The sequence below is a fragment of the Myxine glutinosa genome, chromosome 1 (genome assembly GCF_964187855.1).
Source record: "Myxine glutinosa chromosome 1, kmMyxGlut1.1, whole genome shotgun sequence".
NCBI classification, from domain to species: domain Eukaryota; kingdom Metazoa; phylum Chordata; class Myxini; order Myxiniformes; family Myxinidae; genus Myxine; species Myxine glutinosa.
The window spans coordinates 65,001-77,500 of record NC_136261.1 but is presented as its reverse complement, the minus strand read 5'-3'; the positions used below and the strand labels follow the sequence as shown (position 1 = coordinate 77,500).

The 12,500-nt window shown below is 63.6% G+C and overlaps 3 non-coding genes across 3 annotated transcripts in view; all 3 read left to right on the top strand.

The window, feature by feature from the left end:
- The first annotated feature begins 6,038 nt into the window (after window positions 1-6,038).
- LOC144889953 (18S ribosomal RNA) lies at window positions 6,039-7,926 on the top strand. The gene has a single exon (XR_013622168.1). It is a non-coding gene; the product is annotated as an 18S ribosomal RNA (ribosomal RNA).
- A 551-nt stretch (window positions 7,927-8,477) lies between these two features.
- On the top strand, window positions 8,478-8,633 carry LOC137420167 (5.8S ribosomal RNA). Its single transcript, XR_010983138.1, has one exon. It is a non-coding gene; the product is annotated as a 5.8S ribosomal RNA (ribosomal RNA).
- Window positions 8,634-9,150: 517 nt separating this feature from the next.
- LOC137419719 (28S ribosomal RNA) overlaps window positions 9,151-12,500 on the top strand; it is a 5,282-nt gene continuing 1,932 nt past the window's right edge. The window contains exon 1 of the ribosomal RNA XR_010983016.1: window positions 9,151-12,500. This exon is cut by the window's right edge and continues 1,932 nt beyond it. This is a non-coding gene — a ribosomal RNA (28S ribosomal RNA).

The window sequence follows — 12,500 nt, the reverse complement described above, 5'->3', positions numbered from 1 at the left end:
CTAGGTAAACCGGCCGACTCGCGTACCCACCGCCACGCATCCTCCACAAGTTCGCTCGTCGGCTCCAACGTTCCGGGTCGGCCGACCGGGACGAACGACTTGACGTGGCCCTCGACGGGCAGCGCAGCGCAGGTGCTCGGCTCCAACGTTCCGGGTCGGCCGACCGTCTACAGGCCGACCGGGACGAACGACTTGGCGTTGGTCGCGTGGTCGCGCGTCTTCTTTCCTCGTGCAAGCACGTACACAAACCTCCACAAGGCCCCTCAAACCAAGTGCTCGCCGCCCAAACCGAGTCGTTCGCCGAAAGGCCCGTCCGACGTACGAGCACGGGACCTTCCTGTCCAATACAGAAGACGTCCTTCGCTTACCACCTACTTGGGATGTCGTCCATCCTCGAGAGACCATCGACGACGAAAGCGAGGCGAGGCATCTCCGGTACCGGCACGAGCGAACCAAGTATCCAAGAACCTCCTCGGCCGAAGGACGGGAATTCGTCGCTCGCTCCCTCCCTCCCTCCCTCGCCCCCATCGGCTCGTCGGTTCGGTCCTAGGTAAACCGGCCGACTCGCGTACCCACCACCACGCATCCTCCACAAGTTCGCTCGTCGGCTCCAACGTTCCGGGTCGGCCGACCGGCACGAACGACTTGACGTGGCCCTCGACGGGCAGCGCAGCTGTGCTCGGCTCCAACGTTCCGGGTCGGCCGACCGTCTACAGGTCGACCGGGACGAACGACTTGACGTGGCCCTCGACGGGCAGCGCAGCTGTGTTTTCGGCTCCAACGTTCCGGGTCGGCCGACCGTCTACAGGCCGACCGGGGCCGGGCCGCGGAGCCTCTGCCGTCCGGCGTTGGTCGCGTGGTCGCGCGTCTTCTTTCCTCGTACACGCACGTACACAAACCTCCACAAGGCCCCTCAAACCAAGTGCTCGCCGCCCAAACCGAGCCGTTCGCCGAAAGGCCCGTCCGACGTACGAGCACGGGACCTTCCTGTCCAATACAGAAGACGTCCTTCGCTTACCACCTACTTGGGATGTCGTCCATCCTCGAGAGACCATCGACGACGAAAGCGAGGCGAGGCATCTCCGGTACCGGCACGAGCGAACCAAGTATCCAAGAACCTCCTCGGCCGAAGGACGGGAATTCGTCGCTCGCTCCCTCCCTCCCTCGCCCCCATCGGCTCGTCGGTTCGGTCCTAGGTAAACCGGCCGACTCGCGTACCCACCGCCACGCATCCTCCACAAGTTCGCTCGTCGGCTCCAACGTTCCGGGTCGGCCGACCGGGACGAACGACTTGACGTGGCCCTCGACGGGCAGCGCAGCGCACGTGCTCGGCTCCAACGTTCCGGGTCGGCCGACCGTGTACAGGCCGACCGGGACGAACGACTTGACGTGGCCCTCGACGGGCAGCGCAGCTGTGTTTTCGGCTCCAACGTTCCGGGTCGGCCGACCGTCTACAGGCCGACCGGGGCCGGGCCGCGGAGCCTCTGCCGTCCGGCGTTGGTCGCGTGGTCGCGCGTCTTCTTTCCTCGTACACGCACGTACACAAACCTCCACAAGGCCCCTCAAACCAAGTGCTCGCCGCCCAAACCGAGTCGTTCGCCGAAAGGCCCGTCCGACGTACGAGCACGGGACCTTCCTGTCCAATACAGAAGACGTCCTTCGCTTACCACCTACTTGGGATGTCGTCCATCCTCGAGAGACCATCGACGACGAAAGCGAGGCGAGGCATCTCCGGTACCGGCACGAGCGAACCAAGTATCCAAGAACCTCCTCGGCCGAAGGACGGGAATTCGTCGCTCGCTCCCTCCCTCTTTTCCCCCCTCTTTTTCCCCTCTCCCCCGTTCCCCCGTTCGTTAGGGTTCGGGTCGTTAGGGTTAGGGTTAGGGTTAGGGTTAGGGTTAGGGTTAGGGTCGACCCTGAACGAAGACCAAGAACCCTAACAACCCCTCCCATCACCCTCAGCCCTCCCATCCCTCACCCTCCCATCACCCTCCCCATCCCCCTCTCTTTTCGCCTCTCCCCCTCACCCTCCCCCCTCCCCATCCCCCCTCTTTTCCCCTCTCCCCCGTTCCCCTACCTTCCTGTTAGGGTTGTTAGGGTTGTTAGGGTTGTTGGGGGTTAGGGTTAGGGTGAGGGTTGTTAGGGTTCGGGTCGTTAGGGTTCGGGTCGTTAGGGTTAGGGTTAAGGGGTTAGGGTCGACCCTGAACGAAGACCAAGAACCCTAACAACCCCTCCCATCACCCTCACCCCTCCCATCCCTCACCCTCCCATCACCCTCCCCATCCCCCTCTCTTTTCCCCTCTCCCCCTCACCCTCCCCCCTCCCCATCCCCCCTCTTTTCCCCTCTCCCCCGTTCCCCTACCTTGTTGTTAGGGTTGTTAGGATTGTTAGGATTGTTGGGGGTTAGGGTTAGGGTGAGGGTTGTTAGGGTTGTTGGGGGTTAGGGTTAGGGTTCGGGTTGTTAGGGTTCGGGTCGTTAGGGTGAGGGTTGTTAGGGTTCGGATTGTTAGGGTTCGGGTCGTTAGGGTTATAGGGTTAGCGGGTTAGCGTTAGGGTCGACCCTGAACGAAGACCAAGAACCCTAACAACCCCTCCCATCACCCTCACCCCTCCCATCCCTCACCCTCCCATCACCCTCCCCATCCCCCTCTCTTTTCCCCTCTCCCCCTCACCCTCCCCCCTCCCCATCCCCCCTCTTTTCCCCTCTCCCTCCTTTCCCCTACCTTGTTGTTAGGGTTGTTAGGGTTGTTAGGGTTGTTAGGGTTGTTGGGGGTTAGGGTTAGGGTGAGGGTTGTTAGGGTTCGGGTCGTTAGGGTTCGGGTCGTTAGGGTTAGGGTTAAGGGGTTAGGGTCGACCCAGAACGAAGACCAAGAACCCTAACAACCCCTCCCATCACCCTCACCCCTCCCATCCCTCACCCTCCCATCACCCTCCCCATCCCCCTCTCTTTTCCCCTCTCCCCCTCACCCTCCCCCCTCCCCATCCCCCCTCTTTTCCCCTCTCCCCCGTTCCCCTACCTTGTTGTTAGGGTTGTTAGGATTGTTAGGATTGTTGGGGGTTAGGGTTAGGGTGAGGGTTGTTAGGGTCGTTGGGGGTTAGGGTTAGGGTTCGGGTTGTTAGGGTTCGGGTCGTTAGGGTGAGGGTTGTTAGGGTTCGGATTGTTAGGGTTCGGGTCGTTAGGGTTATAGGGTTAGCGGGTTAGCGTTAGGGTCGACCCTGAACGAAGACCAAGAACCCTAACAACCCCTCCCATCACCCTCACCCCTCCCATCCCTCACCCTCCCATCACCCTCCCCATCCCCCTCTCTTTTCCCCTCTCCCCCTCACCCTCCCCCCTCCCCATCCCCCCTCTTTTCCCCTCTCCCTCCTTTCCCCTACCTTGTTGTTAGGGTTGTTAGGGTTGTTAGGGTTGTTAGGGTTGTTGGGGGTTAGGGTTAGGGTGAGGGTTGTTAGGGTTCGGGTCGTTAGGGTTCGGGTCGTTAGGGTTAGGGTTAAGGGGTTAGGGTCGACCCAGAACGAAGACCAAGAACCCTAACAACCCCTCCCATCACCCTCACCCCTCCCATCCCTCACCCTCCCATCACCCTCCCCATCCCCCTCTCTTTTCCCCTCTCCCCCTCACCCTCCCCCCTCCCCATCCCCCCTCTTTTCCCCTCTCCCCCGTTCCCCTACCTTGTTGTTAGGGTTGTTAGGATTGTTAGGATTGTTGGGGGTTAGGGTTAGGGTGAGGGTTGTTAGGGTTGTTGGGGGTTAGGGTTAGGGTTCGGGTTGTTAGGGTTCGGGTCGTTAGGGTGAGGGTTGTTAGGGTTCGGATTGTTAGGGTTCGGGTCGTTAGGGTTATAGGGTTAGCGGGTTAGCGTTAGGGTCGACCCTGAACGAAGACCAAGAACCCTAACAACCCCTCCCATCACCCTCACCCCTCCCATCCCTCACCCTCCCATCACCCTCCCCATCCCCCTCTCTTTTCCCCTCTCCCCCTCACCCTCCCCCCTCCCCATCCCCCCTCTTTTCCCCTCTCCCTCCTTTCCCCTACCTTGTTGTTAGGGTTGTTAGGGTTGTTAGGGTTGTTAGGGTTGTTGGGGGTTAGGGTTAGGGTGAGGGTTGTTAGGGTTCGGGTCGTTAGGGTTCGGGTCGTTAGGGTTAGGGTTAAGGGGTTAGGGTCGACCCAGAACGAAGACCAAGAACCCTAACAACCCCTCCCATCACCCTCACCCCTCCCATCCCTCACCCTCCCATCACCCTCCCCATCCCCCTCTCTTTTCCCCTCTCCCCCTCACCCTCCCCCCTCCCCATCCCCCCTCTTTTCCCCTCTCCCCCGTTCCCCTACCTTGTTGTTAGGGTTGTTAGGATTGTTAGGATTGTTGGGGGTTAGGGTTAGGGTGAGGGTTGTTAGGGTTGTTGGGGGTTAGGGTTAGGGTTCGGGTTGTTAGGGTTCGGGTCGTTAGGGTGAGGGTTGTTAGGGTTCGGATTGTTAGGGTTCGGGTCGTTAGGGTTATAGGGTTAGCGGGTTAGCGTTAGGGTCGACCCTGAACGAAGACCAAGAAAACGAACCAATCTCCCAGCGTTGGCACGGCCGGTGCAGTTCGTTGCCTTTTCACGATTCGCCCGGCACCAGTTCGCGTGCCCCGTCACACCAGGCCACCTGACTCCTGGTCTGCACAATAGTGTGAGGAGGCATGCGCCTGAGCGAGCGAGCGGTCGGAGAGGGCTAGGGTGTGTGTGTGCGACTGTGTCTGTCGTCCACCCCCCTTGAACGAACAGGAAAAGGCCAATAATGGTGATGGCCTGTTAGCTAGAAGGTCACCATTACCAGGGTACCCGATGGCATTAGCGTGCGTGGCGCTTGAGTGTGTTGGCGTGCACGTACACCGACCGCTTGTGCGGGAACACACCCCGGATGAGGCACCTCGGCTTCACCATGGTATTTTGTCGACCGGACGCCTTCGACTCCGGGTAACCCGAGGCTTTCGATGACGGGCCCAACCTTGACTGGATTGATGCCCTATGAGGTCGTCGTGAGGACTGTGCATGACCTCCCACAGTCGATCGGCTGGCGATTTTGCCGCTCCCCGTCGGGAGTCCCTCCGTTGTTTCTATCGGTCGGGTCTTCTCCTCGAACGGGGTGACCGGCACGGTCGTGTCGACCGTGAGCGCGCTTGTGTGCCCGATTGGCTCCGCGGCCCGCTTCACGGCGTGCATTATCAAAACGTGTCCGAGCAGTTTCACCGGTGGTGGTCGTGTCGTGTCGTCCGTGACGGACGGACGGACGAACGAACGAACGAACTCAGGGTTCCGTGAACCCGGCCGCCCCGGGGATCGACGCTCGCCTCCTAGTCGTAACGTGAGGCGTTCGCCGTCTTTCCTCGAGCGGCCGAAGTTGCGTGCTCCTTTTGCTTTTTGGACGATGCGATATACGCAGAAACGACGAGGCGTTTGCAGGCAGGCAGGTGCGTGCGCACGGTCGGTCGATTCGGCGACGCCGGAGGAGGGTGATGGAGGGCTCGCACCGCGGAGGCGGGCGAAGTGCCCGACGAGGCGAGGCACCCCGGCTCGAGGCATGACGACACCGGTCGTTCGTTTCACGTGCGTCACGCGCCTTGCGCCCCGCTCCTGCGGACCTCGTCGCGGACACTGCACACTCGGCACGGTGAAGTGACTCGTGCCACGGACGGTCGTCCGAGCGGGAATGGTATATGGTACGGTCGTCGTGTTCCGCCGTTGCCACGTTGCGTCGGTTGTCGATATGCGGCGTGATGATGCCGGTGCCGCCGCCGCGGCAGCTCCATGGGGGAGCGTGCACACATGGAGTAGTCGTGGTCACGAGGAGGGAATACGGACAAGGGACAAGGGACACGGGACACGGATCGGTCGCGGGGGTTCCGCCGCGTGGTCGCCTGCGCTCGAGCGTCGAGCGACCCGTCGCGCGGTCCTCCCCGCTGCTCCATGGGCCGTCGGGGAAGGACGACGTGCACGACGGGTGCGTCGCCCTCACCTCGACGGCCCGAAGGCGGCTGGTTTCTACCGAATCATGGCGCCGCTCCCTGGTTGATCCTGCCAGCCGCATATGCTTGTCTCAAAGACTAAGCCATGCATGTCTAAGTGCGAACGGACAGACCCGTTGAGACTGCGAATGGCTCATTAAATCAGTTATGGTCTCTTTGAGCGCTCGGACGTTACTTGGATAACTGTGGCAATTCTAGAGCTAATACATGCAAACGAGCGCCGGTCCCCGCGGGTGTCGGGTTCTCCTGGCGTCCTGTGGGGAGGCGCGCATTTATCAGCACCAAAAATCGACGCGGCGCCCACGCGGGCCCGTCCACGGGATGGTGACTCTGGATAAACGATTGCAGATCGCTCGGCCTCCGCGCCGGCGACGTTTCATTCGAATGTCTGCCCTATCAACTTTCGATGGCAGGCTTCGCGCCTGCCATGGTGGCTACGGGTGACGGGGAATCAGGGTTCGATTCCGGAGAGGGAGCCTGAGAAACGGCTACCACATCCAAGGAAGGCAGCAGGCGCGCAAATTACCCACTCCCGACACGGTGAGGTAGTGACGAAAAATACCGATGCAGGCCTCGGTCGAGGCGCTGCTATCGGAATGGGTGCACCTTAAACCCATGTGCGAGGATCCATTGGAGGGCAAGTCTGGTGCCAGCAGCCGCGGTAATTCCAGCTCCAACAGCGTAAGCGAACGCTGTTGCAGTTAAAAAGCTCGTATTTGGAAATCACGCCGGGGCTCGCGGGGGGGACGCGTCGCAAGGCGCGCTTCCTCTCCCCGCCCGTCCCCGGCGGCGAGACTGTCGGAGCCCTGCGGACGCTCTTGGATGAGTGTCCGTTGTGGGCCGAAAGCGTTTACCTTGAGGAAACTGGAGTGCTCAGAGCGGGTCGGTAGAGCCTGTACACCGCAGCTGGGAATAATGGAATAGGGCCTCGGTCCTATTTTGTTGGTTTTGCGGGACGGAGGTCATGATTGAGAGGGACTGCCGGGGGCATTCGTACTGCGCCGCGAGAGGTGAAATTCTGGGACCGGCGCAAGACGGACTAAAGCGAAAGCATTTGCCAAGAATGTTTTCCTTAATCAAGAACGAAGGTCGGAGGCTCGAAGGCGATCAGATACCGCCCTAGTTTCGACGGTAAACTATGCCGACCGGCGATCGGGCGGCGTCGAATGGCATGACCCGTCCGGCAGCCATGAGGGAAACCAGGAGTTTCTGGGTTCCGGGGGGAGTATGGTTGCAAAGCTGAAACTTAAAGGAATTGACGGAAGGGCACCACCAGGAGTGGAGCCTGCGGCTCAATTTGACTCAACACGGGAAAGCTCACCTGGGCCGGACACGAGAAGGATTGACAGACTGAGAGCTCTTTCACGATTCTGTGGGTGGTGGTGCATGGCCGTTCTTAGTTGGTGGAGCGATCCGTCTGGTTGATTCCGATAACGAGCGAGACTCCGACACGCTAACTAGTTCCGCGACCCTGGTGTGGCCGGCGGACTAACTTCTTAGAGGGACGAGCGGCTGCAAGCCGTGCGAGATGGAGCAATAACAGGTCTGTGATGCCCTTCGATGTCCGGGGCCGCACGCGCGCTACACTGGACGGGCCAGCGTGTACCTTGCCCTTCGCCGTCAGGCTCGGGTAAACCGCTGAGCCCCGTCCGTGATGGGGACTGGGGCTTGAGACAGTGTCCCACGAACGAGGAATTCCCAGTAAGCGCGAGTCATCAGCTCGCGTTGATTAAGTCCCTGCCCTTTGTACACACCGCCCGTCGCTACTACCGATCGGACGGTTTGGTGAGATCCTCGGATCAGCCCCTGCACGGGCCGTTCTCGGCTCGTGCCGGTGCGCCGAAAAGATGAGCGAACTTGACTGTCTAGAGGAAGTAAAAGTCGTAACAAGGTTTCCGTAGGTGAACCTGCGGAAGGATCATTATCGGGACAACACGAGCGAGAGGCACGCGAGAGAGAAGGAGACAGACGTACGTGGTCGTCCGTGGTCGTCCAGGCGGCGGTGCTCCTCTGGTCGACACGAGGCGACGCGACGAGCCGAATGAGCCAGCGTGAAGGGCCCACGGGGGCCAAGGGGGGCCCAAGGGCGAACGGCCGAGGCCGCGTTCGATGCGCCGCGCGGCGCCACCGTTCGATGGACTAGGACCTCGGTCCTTTTTTTGTCGTTCGAGGGTGGCCGCGCGGCGTACGGCGCGCGCCGAACGCCGAGGACCCTACGCTATTATACCCCTAGCGATGCGACCCAGGGAGAGAGGTGGAAGACGCGATCGCCGGCGCCGTGTCGGCGATGCGTCGGCGTTTGTCACCGGATGTGTCTGCCGGTAGCGCAGTCGATCGAGAGTCCGCGGCGGTGTCCCGGACCCTCGGGCCGAAAAAGGGCCGAGCGATGGTGGGACGGAGGGACGTCGACGCGATGACAAAGACGACGACGACGTCCTTTGTCGTGGGCCGTGGTAAAAGTCATCGTCTTGGAACGACTCACAGCGGTGGATCACTCGGCTCGTGCGTCGATGAAAAACGCAGCCAACTGCGAGAACTGGTGTGAATTGCAGGATACACTGATCATCGACACGTTGAACGCACATTGCGGCCCCGGGCTACACACCCGGGGCCACGCCTGTCTGAGGGTCGCTCGATTATCGATCGGGAGCGCGAGCGTCCCGGCCCGCGCCTTCGTTTTGCCTCGCGGCCGGCCGGGCCTCGTGATGCCCCCGCGAATGGGAGCGCGGGACCGCCCGTTCGGTCGCGCCTCGCCGAAATGCAGCTTACTCGACTCGCTCGCTGCTCCATCGCCGCGGTGGCTTTGGTTTTTTTTTGGCGCTCGTGACTCGGTGCCGCGCCTTCGGGGCGCGGCGCGCGTGCTCGTCGGTGGACCTCGAATGAGAGCGAGCCCGACTTCGTGACGCGTGTCCGCGCGCGCGCTCGGCGCGTGACACCGAGGGCGAGGGCGATGAGAGAGCCCGCGAGACGCACAGAGCGCCAGGTCCGAGCGTCCGTAACGCGTAAGGAGCGGCCAGGCCAGGCCAGTCCGCCTTCGCCACGGCGCCGGACACGGGGACACGGGGGACAAAGAGAGACGAAGGGAGACAGTCAAGAGAGAGAGAGAGAGAGAGCCAAGGTCCCGTCTCCGGGAGCACTTCGATGTTTGCGACCTCAGATCAGACGTGACGACCCGCTTAATTTAAGCATATTACTAAGCGGAGGAAAAGAAACTAACGAGGATTCCCTCAGTAACGGCGAGTGAACAGGGAAAAGCCCAGCGCCGAATCCCCGCTCGCATTACGGGCGCGTGGACCTGTGGCGTACAGGAGCTCGCACCTCCCGGTGTCGCTCGGGGGTCCAAGTCCTTTCGATCGGGGCCTCCTCCATGGACGGTGGAAGGCCGGTGCGTTGGCCCCCGACGCGCCGGGGTCGGGTCTCTTTGGAGTCGGGTTGCTTGGGAATGCAGCCTAAAGCGGGTGGTAAACTCCATCCAAGGCTAAATACGTGCACGAGGCCGATAGCCGACAAGTACCGTGAGGGAAAGTTGAAAAGAACTCTGAAGAGAGAGTTCAAGAGTTCGTGAAACCGTTGCGAGGTAAACGGGTGGGATCCGCGCGGTCCGCCCGGAGGAGTCAGCCGTGGGGTCGGTCGCCCGTCGCGGGTGTCGCGGTACCCGCCCCGCGCCCGGACGCCGTCGCGTCTCCCCTCGTGGGTGCGCTTCGGCGATCCCGGTCAACGCGCGGGCGGGCCTCGCCCCGCGGCGGACGCGGCCGCCGCCCGGTGCAGTTTCTCCGCGTGCGGTGCGCCGCGACCGGTTCCGGAGGCGGCCAGGAGCGCCTGGGTTTTTCGGCGGACAACCTTCGAGGAGCGAATCCGTCGAGGCGCCGCGGCGGGGTCTGCGACCCGGTGCCGCTCGTCGGCACCGGGCCGCGCTCGTCGCGGGGGCCTGGCGATAGCGTTCGCTCGCCCCGGGACCGAGGGAAACGGGACGAGAACAAAGTCTGACGCCGCGCCGCGCGCGATCGCGGCTGCCTTCGGGGGCCGCGCGTCGCGCGTCCGGGGCGCCCCGCTCCCCGCCGTGCCGTCGACTGGCGGCGAACTGTCCTCAGTGCGTCGTCGACCGCGGTGCGGCGCCGGAGCGGTGCGCGTCTCCGGCAGGGGCCGTTTCCGCGTCCGCGCGGCCGGCGCGTCGCGGGTTTTCGCGCGCGCGTCGGGCGGGCCTCGGGGCTCTCGGCTCTCACGGGCCGGTGTGTCCCCGGCGTTCCGCCCGCGCGCGCGCGCGTTTTGCCCGTCGTGCGCGCCGCGTCGCGCGTTGGCGGTGCGGTCCCCGGCGCTCGGGGTCTGCGGCGAGGGTCGGAATCCCACCCGACCCGTCTTGAAACACGGACCAAGGAGTCTAACACGTGCGCGAGTCGAAGGGCTCGATCGAAACCCCGGAGGCGCAATGAAAGTGTGCGGTGCGTGCGCGGCCGGGTCCAGGCGCCCCGTCGTCGTCCGCGGGCCGCGTTTCGCGCGGTGCGGGCGCGTCGCTCGGTCGGCCGCGGTTGCTTTCCCCGGGTTCTCCCGGGGGGGTGCCGCGTCGTCCGTGTCGGCGCGCTTTAGCGCCGCGCGAGGCCGAACCCGCGCCGGCAGGGGCGTCCCTCGCGCCCGCGCTCGTTCCACCGTGGGGCGGGATCCTCGCCGCCGTGGCAGGGGCGAGGCGCACCGCCGGCCCGTCCTACGCTCTCCGTCCGGCGCGAGCCGGCGGAGGCGGACGGAGCCACAGCGTACTTGTTGGTACCCGAAAGATGGTGAGCTACGCCCGGGCAGGGCGAAGCCAGGGGAAACCCTGGTGGAGGCCCGCAGCGGTTCTGACGTGCAAATCGATCGTACGACCCGGGCGTAGGGGCGAAAGACCAATCGAACCATCTAGTAGCTGGTTCCCTCCGAAGTTTCCCTCAGGATAGCTGGAGCTCTCGCTGGATGCGCAGTTTTATCCGGTAAAGCGACTGACGAGAGGCATTGGGGCCGAAACGGCTTCAACCTATTCTCAAACTTTGAATGGGTAAGACGCCCGGCTCGCGTCTTCGGAGCCGGGCGCGTGCGTTCCGCCGTCTTACCGGGCGGCGGGCGCGCGAGCGAAGAATGCGAGCTGCCCAGTGGGCCACTTTTGGTAAGCAGAACTGGCGCTGCGGGATGAACCGAACGCCGGGTTAAGGCGCCGAACGCGAACGCTCATCGGAGCCCTGGCAAAAGGTGTTGGTTGGTCGAGACAGCAGGGCGGTGGCCATGGAAGTCGGAATCCGCTAAGGAGTGTGTAACGACTCACCTGCCGAATCAACTGGCCCTGAAAATGGATGGCGCTCGAGCGTCGGGCCTATACCCGGCCGTCGCAGGCGATGTAACCAGTTGGCGCGCGTGCGTCGCGGTCGCTCGGCTTTTAGCCGTGGCGCGCCGCGCGCGCGCGCGCATGTCCGTGCGCTACGCCGCGACGAGTAGGAGGGCCGCCGCGGTGGCGCTGAAGCCTTGGGCGCGGGCCCGGGTGGAGCCGCCGCGGGTGCAGATCTTGGTGGTAGTAGCAAATATTCAAACGAGAGACTTTGAAGGCCGAGGTGGAGAAGGGTTCCATGTGAACAGCGCTTGGACATGGGTGAGTCGGTCCTAAGTGACGGGCGAAGGCCTTACGGACGATGTTGGGCGATGGGCTCCCATCTGCCCCGGTGCGAGCGAAAGGGAATCGGGCTCAGATCCCCGAACCCAGAGTGCGGAGAAAGGTCGGGGGACGGCTCGCGCTTGTCGCGGCCTCCCAACGTTGCGGTAACGCAAAGCGCGCCTGGAGACGGCGGCGGGGGTGCCGGGAAGAGTTTTCTTTTCTTCGTGAAGGGACGGGCGCCCTGGAATGGGTTTTACCCGAGATAGGGGCCCGCGCCCTGCAGAGCGTCGCGGCTCCTGCGGCGTCCGGCGGGCCCTCGCCGCCCCTTGAAAATCCGGGTGCGATGACTGAATCTCGCTCTGGGCCGTACCCATATCCGCAGCAGGTCTCCAAGGTGAACAGCCTCTGGTGCGATGGAACAATGTGGGTAAGGGAAGTCGGCAAGCCGGATCCGTAACTTCGGGACAAGGATTGGCTCTGAGGGCTGGGTCGGTCGAGCCGGGGCGCGAAGCGGTGTACGGGAACGCGCTCGCGGTCGGGGCGAGCCTCCGTTTCCCGGGCCCGCGGGGCTCCCGGCCCGTCGTCCGGTCCGCCGGCGCCTCGCGGCGTGGCGTCGGGTTCTACCGCCGGCACGGGCGGTGCGTTCGGGGGTTTTCGGTCCCGTGCCGTGTCCGGGGGACGTCCCTCCCGTCGTGGCCCTTGGTCGAGCGCCCCGCGTTGCGCGCGCGCCGGCCCCTGCGCTCGTCGTCGTTGTCGGTCGCGCGTCCCCGCCGGGCTGCCTCGAGCCTCCCCGTCCCCGTCGCGCCTCCGCGGGCAACCGCGGGTGGGTGGCGGCGGGGCGACGGTTCTTGGTCAGTGCCGGCGGGGCCGCGGTCGGCGTTAGC